The sequence below is a fragment of the Ursus americanus genome, chromosome X (genome assembly GCF_024610735.1).
Source record: "Ursus americanus isolate L20-20 chromosome X, mUrsAme1.1.p, whole genome shotgun sequence".
Lineage (NCBI taxonomy): Eukaryota > Metazoa > Chordata > Mammalia > Carnivora > Ursidae > Ursus > Ursus americanus.
In genome coordinates this window covers 87,960,367-87,970,582 of record NC_142164.1, presented here as the reverse complement: position 1 = coordinate 87,970,582, position 10,216 = coordinate 87,960,367, and the positions used below count along the sequence as shown (strand labels likewise).

The 10,216-nt window shown below is 45.5% G+C and overlaps 1 long non-coding RNA gene across 4 annotated transcripts in view; it reads left to right on the top strand.

Annotated features, from left to right (window-relative positions):
* LOC123796562 (uncharacterized) overlaps nucleotides 1-10,216 on the top strand; it is a 29,887-nt gene that overhangs the window by 15,166 nt on the left and 4,505 nt on the right. For 2 of the 4 annotated variants that reach the window (XR_015723455.1, XR_006780778.2), the window contains exons 2-5: nucleotides 88-252; nucleotides 1,829-2,065; nucleotides 6,359-6,485; nucleotides 7,790-8,487. This is a non-coding gene — a long non-coding RNA (uncharacterized LOC123796562). The remainder of the gene's footprint in view (nucleotides 1-87; nucleotides 253-1,828; nucleotides 2,066-6,358; nucleotides 6,486-7,789; nucleotides 8,488-10,216) is intronic. The other 2 variants (XR_015723456.1, XR_006780777.2) reach the window with 2 other exon arrangements.

Genomic DNA, 10,216 nt, shown 5'->3' with positions numbered 1-10,216 from the left:
GCCTTGGTGGAAACCCAGAAGTATCTCTGGGCCCATGTCCCACAGTTTACTGGAAAAGCAGCTTCCCGTCTCTACAATCTCTTACAGGTTTCTCTACGATCTCGAAGAATGGGGTCCTTCTGGAGACACAGAACAGTGCAGGTGTTTTTCAGAGACTGGCTTAGGGACGTGAGTAACGGAAGACCATCTGGGCACAGTGCCTGAGATTCTTTGCACTGTTGAAATGACTTGAACAGAGCACTCACTTTCTTGGTGAGTTTTCCCTGGGTGGTTGTTTATGATGGGGCTGGTAGACTCATCGTTGAACAATTACAGAAATTAAGGCAATTGGGACAACACAGTCATCGAGCTGGCTTTGAGATCCTGGTTTCACCAATTCCTTCCCCTAAGAACAAAGCATGTGGTCACGTTCGAGGAGCTGATACGACACAGAGAATTGGTCCAAGGGGTCAGTGCCCCCTACAAGACAGATAATCAATAGGAGTTGCTTTCCTCCTCCTACCTAGAATGCTGTCTTGAAACAGATGGCACTCGAAAATGTCTGCCCGATGAATGAATTAGAAGTCCTGAAACTGAGTAGCTTGGAGTCAGGTAACCCACAGGGATACTATAAATAGCCAGACTGAAAACAGCTCCATTCATGCTGTAATTGAGTAACACCCTCGCTAACCATACAGGCTATTCGTCCAGGCTGGAAACAGGCAAAAATACAGAATGTCATCAAGGACATCTTCAAGGAAAAAAAAAAAAAGTACCTACGTTTCCAGACTTTATGGACACCGTGTATATTAATATCAAACATTTCTGATCTTTTACCCGTTTGATCCCAGAGGATGTAACAAAACTTTTTTGTTTTGGAAGGCTTTGGTCGGAACCCTGTGTGGCACAAACCCTATTGTCAGCACTGCCAAGGGGCCCGTGAGGAGGGACTCAGTGACAAAGGTGCCTGTGAGCTGGGCTCTGGCAGTTGGTTTCTCTTGGGCTCCTGAAGGGCCTCGAGAAGACATAAGCAGGCAGCCAGAGAAGGCAGGAGAGAGCAGCAGTGGTTTACCTCACTCCAGTCCTTCCCCAGCAGTGCCTGGCTGGAGGATCAGTGGTTGGTCCCTTGGAAGCAATAATGGTGACAGTGGCGGTGGGGAAGGCAGGAGCAGAACAAGAAGGGGCCTGATCCCATTTCCAGAGCCACCAACTCTCGGGTCTTTCTTCAGGAACATTTCTGCTAAGGGGACTTGCCTTTCTTTTCTCTCTGCTTTCCCATCCAGCTGGGGTTGGGTCCCCTCAAACTGGCGGACGTAGGAGAAATGTTCTTACTGGATATTGAAACCCTAGGCTCCTGTGTGGTGACAGGAGGAGGCAGGGCCTTTGCAAGGTGATTAGGTCATGAGGGTAGAGCCCTCATGACGGGATTAGTGACCTTATAAACGAGACCCCCAGAGAGGTTCCTAGCCCCTTCCACTCTGAGGACACAGCAAGACGATCATCTAGGAACCAGGAAGGGGGACCTCACGAGACATCGAATCTGCCAGAGCCTTGACCTTGCAAATGCATTCATGTTGTTCATAAGCCCCCCATCTGTGGTATTTTGTCAGAGCGGCCCGAAAGGACTAAGACAGTTCTCCAGTTGTCCCCGTGATGAGGTCAAGATATAATACAAGGAGGTTCTGATGGTTAGTTAACTACCAAGTAAAGAGCCCTGCCTGCTATTAAAGTTAGGTTAATTGAAAAGCATAATTATCCAATAAACCTTTGGGGGAAAGGACAAAAGGAAAGTTCAGCATGTACATTGCTGACTAGTTTACATTTCTGGACACTCCTTGCAATCTTCCAGGGTCCTCTGAAAATACTTCACTCTACATTCGTCAGAAGAATTTACCAAAGAAGAAGGCGATGATGATTACGAGAACCAGGAGAGCCGGAAGTGATAGTGGGCCTTTAAAGGAAATCTGCTCCTGCTGTTAGCACCTCAACACAATAACAAAAGAATTGTGACCTTAAAGGCACCTTTGAAGGCTCTGGATATATTTTAATTGCCTCAAGTTCGCACAAATCAGGATGTAAGAAGCAGGTGAGTTAAAAGAGAGGGCTCACATAAAGAAAAAAACACTCCAAGTCAGAAATGCCGACTGGCTTCTGTTTAAAAAAAAACTTCTAATTTTGAAATATTACAGATTCACAGGAGTTGCATAACTATAGTACAAAATGAAAGCGAGGAAGTGTGCAATCCACAGACCTCATTCAGATTTTACCAACTTTATAAGCACTCAGTTGTGTGTTTGTCTCTGTGTGTAGCTCCGTGCAATGCTATCACATACGTAGCTTTGTGTAACCACCAGGACACCGAGCTCTCCCGTCTCCACGATGCTCCTTCGGATTATCCCTTTAGAGCTATACCCACTCCCTTCCCCTCCCCCTGGCAATACTGCGCTGTTCTCCACCTCCAGAATTATGTTCTTTTGTGAATGTCATACAAATGAAATGATGTAGTATATAAACTTTTGAGATTGGCTTAAAAAAATTTTTTTTTAATTTACTTTAGAGAGAGTATGGGGGGGGTAGAGGGGAGAGGGAGGGGGAAAGAATCCCAAGCAGACTCCCCGCTGAGTGTGGAGCCCGACATGGGTGACATGGGGCTCGATCTCATGACCCTGAGATCATGACCTGAGCTGAAACCAAGAGTTGGACGCTTGACTAACGGAGCCACCCAGGCCCCCCAGGATTAGCTTTTTTTTTTTTTTAAGATTTTATTTATTTATTTGACAGAGAGAGAGCGAGAGAGCACAAGCAGGGGGAGCAGCAGAGGGAGAGGGAGAAGCAGGCTCCCTGCTGAGCAGGGAGCCCGATGTGGGGCTCGATCCCAGGACCCTAGATCATGACCTGAGCCAAAGGCAGATGCTTAACCAACTGCTCCACCCAGGCACCCCCCTAAGATTAGCTTTTTAAGACAGTTTACTTATTTATTTTTTAGTAATCGCTACACCCAACATGGGGCTTGAACTCACAACCCCAAGATCAAGAGTTGCGAGCTATACTGACTGAGCCAGTTAGGCACCCCCGGTGTCTCTTCTTATAAGGGCACCAATCTCATCATCAGGGCCCCACTCTCATAACCTCCTCTAAACCTAATGACCTCCCAAGGGCCCCCCCATCTTCAAATACCATCACATTAGGGGTTAGGGCTTCCACACATGAACTTTGGGGGGTCACAAATGTTCAGTGCATAACAACTGTTCATTCCTTTTTATTTTTTTGACTGTTCTTTTTTAATTTAAAAAAAAAAGTTTAAGGGGCGCCTGGGTAGCACAGCGGTTGGGCGTCTGCCTTCGGCTCAGGGCGTGATCCCGGCGTTATGGGATCAAGCCCCACATCGGGCTCTTCCTCTATGAGCCTGCTTCTTCCTCTCCCACTCCCCCTGCTTGTGTTCCCTCTCTCGCTGGCTGTCTCTATCTCTGTCGAATAAATAAATAAAATCTTTAAAAAAAAAAAAAAGTTTAAGTAATCTCTATGCCCAGTATGGGGCTTGAACTCACAACTCTCAAATCAAGAGTCACATGCTCTACTGACTGAGCCAGCAGGGTGCCCCTCATTCTTTTTTATTATTGAGTCCTATTCAATGGTATGGATGTGCTATTAGTTTAGTCAGTCACCCACTGAAGGACATTTTGGATAGCTTTCAATCCTTGGCTATTATAAATAAAGCTGCCATGAATGTTTCTGTAGAAGTTTATTTTTTGTTTTTTAGGTTTTTTTGGTATCATTTTTTTTAAAGATTTTATTTATTTATTTGTCAGAGAGAGCACAAGCAGGGGGAGCAGCAGGCAGAGGGAGAAGCAGGCTCCCCGCTGAGCAATGAGCCCGATGTGGGACTCGATCCCTGGATCCTGGGATCATGACCTGAGCTGAAGGCAGACGCTTCACTGATTGAGCCACCCAGGCGCCCCTTCATAGAAGTTTACACATGAAAATAAATATTCATTGTTCTGGGATAAATGCCTGAGTGCAAGTGCTGGGTCACACAGGAAATCCATTTTTAGTTTTAAAAGGACCTGCCCAACTGTTTGCCAGAGTGGCTATATAATTTTACATTCCCACCAGCAATGTATGAGAGATCCAGTGTCTCTATACATCCTCCCCAGCATTTGGTATTATTGGTAGTTTTTTATTTTGGCCATTGTGACAGGTGTGTGGTGCTTTCTCATTGTGGTTTGAATTTGCATCTCTCTAATGACTGATGACATTGAAATTTTTTCATGTGTTTGTTGGCCATCTGTATATCCTTTTCAGTGAAATATCTGTTGATAGCGTTTGCCCATTTTCTAACTGGATCGTTACCATGGAGTTTTGAAAATTCTTCATATATTCTAGATACAAGTCCTTTGTTAGATGTGTGATTTGCAAATATTTTCTCTCAGTCTTTCACAGGGTCTTTGGCAGAGGAAAGTTTTAAATTTCGATGTGGTTTTATTTTAAAGTTAAAAAAAATGATCGTGATCGCCTAGCCTGCCCTGTATTCCATGCCAAATAAGGGCAAATACATATTTCATCCACCCATCTGTCCATCCAGGCAATGTCTATTGAGCACCTACTATGTTCCAGGTACTAGTGATCTGAAAAGGAATAAAATATGGTTGCCTCCAAGGGTTCACAGTTTTGTGGGAAGAGGGACATGGAACACATGCCTTCCATCAGAGTGTGGTAAGGGATGTAAAGCAGGCTGTGGGAGCACAAGACAGAGCACCTGCTCTGGCCTGGGGAGGTGGGGAAGGCTGCTCCTTGCTTATCTCCTTCACACAGCTTCTGAGGGACTGTCAGTTATGAACCAGTTGAAATCTTAGCATTATTCTAGCTCTATATAGGTCATAGTGTATCATGGAAAAACACTTCTATCCATTCTTTCCATCAAAATTACTGCTGGTTCATTTTCTAGAACATTCTTTCCACATCCCAAATGACTCATCCCAAAACTGAGATCCTGTGAGACTGGCCGAGAATTCACCCCTGAATGTGATCATTTTACAAAAATAAAATGACACCTGTTAGTTCAACGGGTGGTCTTCGCCGTGAAGTACAAGCATCAAGGAAAGGTGTAGCCGGGACTTGTTGCATAACAGTCCTTGGTCCTAATATAGCAACGTTCATCTGAGAAGCTTAAAGGACCTGACTCACATGACAAGCTGCCTCATTTTGCACTGACTCTTCGAGGAAGACAAGACAAGATTTATTACACAGTGGCCTATATTCCAAATAGAGTATGATGTTCCCTACCCAGGTAACTGGAAAAGTATGTCCCGTGACGCATTCGGGAGGAACCTAGAGATCCTTTGGTGAGAAGGGAGAATTGAACCATTGGTTTAGGCCACGGTTCTGCTCCAAGAATTTTTTTGAAGCGTAAGGCCTGATCTTGCTTATATAGAACTGAACAAATTATTATTATAACAAATAATTGAGGCTTAAAACCTGAGTGTTGTTTGTGTCTGTGTCTAATCAATACTTCGTCTTGTCAGTTCTCCCTGGGTGATATCCCCCCTTTACATTCTCCTTCCTTCCTAGTCCTACTACAGTTTGGTCCAGAGACACTTGACATCCAGCTGCCCAGCCTCAGTTTCTTTGTGCCCCAACCCATAACTGAACATAAGTGTTATAGATTAAATGTTTATGCCCCTCCCCCACCAAATTCATATGTTGAAGCCTAATCCCCAATGTAATGGTATTTGGAGGAGGTAAGTAGGTCCTGAGGGTGGCGCTCTCATGAATTGGGTCAGTGCCCTTATAAAAGAGGCCCAGATAACACTCTTGCCCCTTCCACCATGTAGGGACACAGCAAGAAGCCATCATCTAGGAACCAGGAAGTGGGCTCTCACTAGACACCAAATTGGCCAGCATCCTGATCTTAGATTTCCAGCCTCCCAATACTGGAAGAAATAAATGACTGTTATTTATAAGCTCTCCAGTCCATGGGATTCTGACATAATAGCCCGAGCTAAGACAGCAGCAAGGACATATTTATATCCCAAATATGGTGTTTCCTCTTGTCACTCCCCTGCTAAGAAATCTTGAGTTGCTGCTCAACGCTTACAAAATAAAGTCCAAATGCTTCATTCTCCATGATCAGTCCCAATTGACCTTTTCCACCTACCTTTTTATCTTCCACTACTTTTCTTCTTTTGTTTTTAAGATTTTATTTATATATTCATGAGAGACAGAGAGAGAGGTAGAAGGAGAAGCAGGCTGCCTGCAGAGCGGGGAGACTCATGCGGGACTCGATCCCAGGACTCTGGGATCATGACCTGAGCCAAAGGCAGATGCTTAACCAATTGGGCCACCCAGGTGCCCTACTTTTCTTTTCTTTTTCTTTTTAAAGACTTTATTTGAGAGAGAGCAAAAGCGAGAGAGATCACAGAGGGAGAGGAAGAAGCAGACTTGCCGCTATGCGAGAGCCCGATGTGGGCCTTGATCCCAGGACCCTGAGATCATGACCTGAACTAAAGGTAGATGCTTAACCGACTGAACCACCCAGGAGCCCCACCCCACTACTTTTCTAAACACACATTTACACACCATGGTCAACAGACGAGCAGTCCCATAACATCAAGGACTGATGTCTTGCTCATTCACCACTGTATCTCTGCATTGTGGGTTTTCCTGAATGAGTAAATGAACCATCCTCTCCAACCACTGTTTCCCAAATTTACTGCTTCCAAAAGCTCCTTGACCATTTCTACCCCCTAGCCCCTATGTATCCACATACTAGGTGTCTTGTCCCTCATTCCCACAGCCAAAAACAGCCTTTCCCCTCCTCTCTGATTATCTGACTCCTATCCATGTCTCCAGGTTTGGCTCAAGTTCCAAATTATAGGCTTCCAGAACATTCTAGCCCACCATATCTTCCTCCTTAGAAGAGCTGCTGTACTTTCGGTACCACTCATTCATTTACTCCACATTTACTAAGATGGACAGAAGGCAGGCCCTGCAGTAGAGGTGCTCACAGTCTCATAGCCTAGATTTACTACATACTGCCTCATGCTGGGTTAAGGGTCTTTTTATGTGTATGTCTTATCTCCCCAGTTCTGTGATGGCAGAGGCTGTGTTTTAAACTTATTTGTCCCCACCCACCCCCCATTCTCAGCCCTTAGCATGGTGTTCACTAAACATCTTTTTTTTTTTTTTAAGATTTATTAGAGAGAGAGAGTGCGCATGCACATGTGTAAGTTGGGGGAGGGGTAGAGGGAGAGGGAGAGGGAGAGGGAGAGAAGCAGATTACCTGTTGAGCACGGAGCCGGATGCAGGAGTTGATCTCATGACCCTGAATCATGACCTGAGCCCAAGTCAAGAGTCAGACACTTAGCCAACTGAGCCACTCAGGTGCCCCTCAATGAACATCCTCTGAATGACGAAAATAATAATTTGATTTGCTATTTCCCTGCTCTGTAGTTTTCTCCCTTCACCCAGATAAAAAAATGTCCTATTACCCATTCACAGTACTTAGGGGATGGCTCTCATTATCCTTATTTTATCAATGAGGAAACTGAAACACAGAATGGTGAAGTAACTGTTCCAGACTGCAAGTGAGTCATGGTTGCTTCATTCAAAATAGAGGTTGAACAATTTTGGAACCAAAGACAGCTCTATTTCCATGGTGTCAGTATGTAGCTTTCTCTCTTAGACGCTGAGTATAAATTGTGTCCTATTACACACATATAGAGATTTCATCAAAATCACAAAGAGGAACAGGTGTATGTTTGAAGTCAGGGTTTGGTTTGCACAGAATAATGAATATTCTTTTTTTCTCCAGAAGAATGAATATTCTCATATTCAAGATCAAGATGTACGAAAGGTAACATGATAGATTCCAAGACATTCCAGAGAGGAAAGAGTGGGTGGCAGCTGGTGAGCTGCAACATTTTTCTTTTCATAGAACAATTCTTGTGGAAGAAACAGCATTGCTGCCTTTTTCTATTTTCGGGACAAAGTAACACTTAACTAATCTAATTATTATTCAAGTGAAGGTGTACAGCTAGCTGCGAACCTTCATCGGCAAGTTTTACAAAACTGATGCACAGTAGAGGATGCAAATGGGTGGTCTGCTGCAAAACTGAATTCACATAAAAGGTTACAGTTTGGATTTGGACTATGTATACAAGGATATTTACAACCTATCTATGAGGCAACAAACCCTCGTGTACCCATCAACCCAGCTTAACAACTAGAACAGTACCGATGGCCCTGTAGCCTTCAAGTCACACTCAGTGCCTAGAAATAATAGGGATGAGCTGCCAACAGTTAAAAAATCAGGACACTTCACGTAAATACCCGGATATCCAGCTTCTCTTGAAAAACCTGGTGCTTCTGGGGGCCTGCATTCCTGTAGGGAAATCCTGGGTTGGGTCACCCCTCCAGTTCAGCACATCCCACCCTGTGTCTGCTGTCTGGCTGCCTTCCTTCATCCACGTGACCTGGCCGGCCCGGAGGCTTCGGAGTTCATAACCCCTGGTATGTGTGTTTCCTTTCTGGATTGGCTTTCTTTCCTCTAACCTGGTTCAAGACCTCCACTTCCCTAGTTCTTCTGCCTCTGCTTTGGGGCACCTCTTTTCTGGGTGGCGTAGAACCTTTCAGAGGCACTAGGCTCCATGGAGATGCACAGATGAGAAGAAACTGTCTCAACCCTCAGTGGAGTGAGCTGCGTACATGCTAGTGACCTCTGCACGATTGCATACTATATAAGACAGACAACAATGGGGATGGAGAGAGGGTGCCGGAGCACAGAACAGGCAGAAACTGTGTTAGTCAGTGTTCTCCAGAGAAACAGAACCAAGGGGATTGATCGATCGATCGATCAATCTGGAGATTGATTTTAAGAAATGGGTTCACATGACCGTGGGGCAGGCAAGTCTGAAATCTGCAGGGTAGGCTGATAGGCCAGAGCCCCAGGGAAGAGTTGATATTGCAGCTTGAGTCCAAAGGCTGTCTGCTAACAGAATTCCCTCTTCCTTGGGGAGCCTCAGGTTTTTTCCTCTTAAGGCCTTCAACTGCTTGGATATGACTCACCTACGTCTGCTTTATTCAAAGTCTACTGACTTGAATGTTAATCTTATCTGAAAAATACCTTCACAGCAACACCTAGACTGAGTTTGGCCAAATACCTGGGTACCGTGGTCTGGGCAGTTTGACATATTAAAATTCACCCTCACAGACAGCACGGGTGCGTGTGTGTGTGCCTGTGTGCAAGGTTCAGGTAGGAATTTAGGAGGTGGGAACATGGGGGAAGAACATTTTGTGTGGAGGGAACGTTGTGAACCAAGGAACAGAGGTGGGGTTAGTGCTGAGTAGGTTCAGAGAATAATGAGCAGTGCAGTGGAGGAGCACAAAGTGTGAGGACGGAGCTGGGGGTCGTTGGGGGGGTGAGGTGGACAAGAGGGGTGGGGAATGGTGGGGCATGGGAGAAAATGGGATTGGACCTTGAATGCAATCAGTGGGAGGTGTCAAAGTGTTTTGAGCAGGGAAATGGCACAATAGGACTGTTTTAAGAAACCCTCGGACACGAGGCCCCTGGGTGGCTCAGTTGGTTAAGCATCTGCCCCCTTGGGCTCAGGTTATGATCTCTGGGTCATGGGATCGAGCCCTGTGTCAGGCTCCCTGTTCAGTAGGGAGTCTGCTTCCATAACTGCCTCTGCCCCTCCTCCCCGTGATTGTGCTCTCTCTCTCTCTCTCAAATAAAATCTTTAAAAACCTTGGACAGACCTGTAAAGGGTTGGGTAGAGGGAAAAGAGTGAGGCAGCAAGAGCAGTGAGGAAATTTCTGGAATAATCAAGAGCAGACTTGAGCAAAGCCCGAACTATGGGGGACAATTCTTATAAACATGTATATTGCTCTAGAGAGAGATTGCTCACTACTGATGTAAAGGTAAATAAAGGCCTGAACTAGGCAGTGGGACAAGGAGACCAGTTGGGGAAGGGTCTGTTTATGAACGGCGGGTAGGCTAGAAGAGAAATGGAGTCCAAAACAATCACTGAGGTTTTAAGTTTGGGTGTGCGAAATGATGATGCTAGTATGTGAGATAAAGGCCAGAGACACAGGTGGTTTGGGAGGTGATGGGGAATCCTGTTTAGGTCTTGCTGAGTTTGAGGTGTAGGAGGGGCCCTGGTTAATGGTGTGCGCTGGGCCTTGGCTTCATGGTGTGGTTTGACCTCGGGTGATGTCCACCAATCGCCAGGCCTGCCAA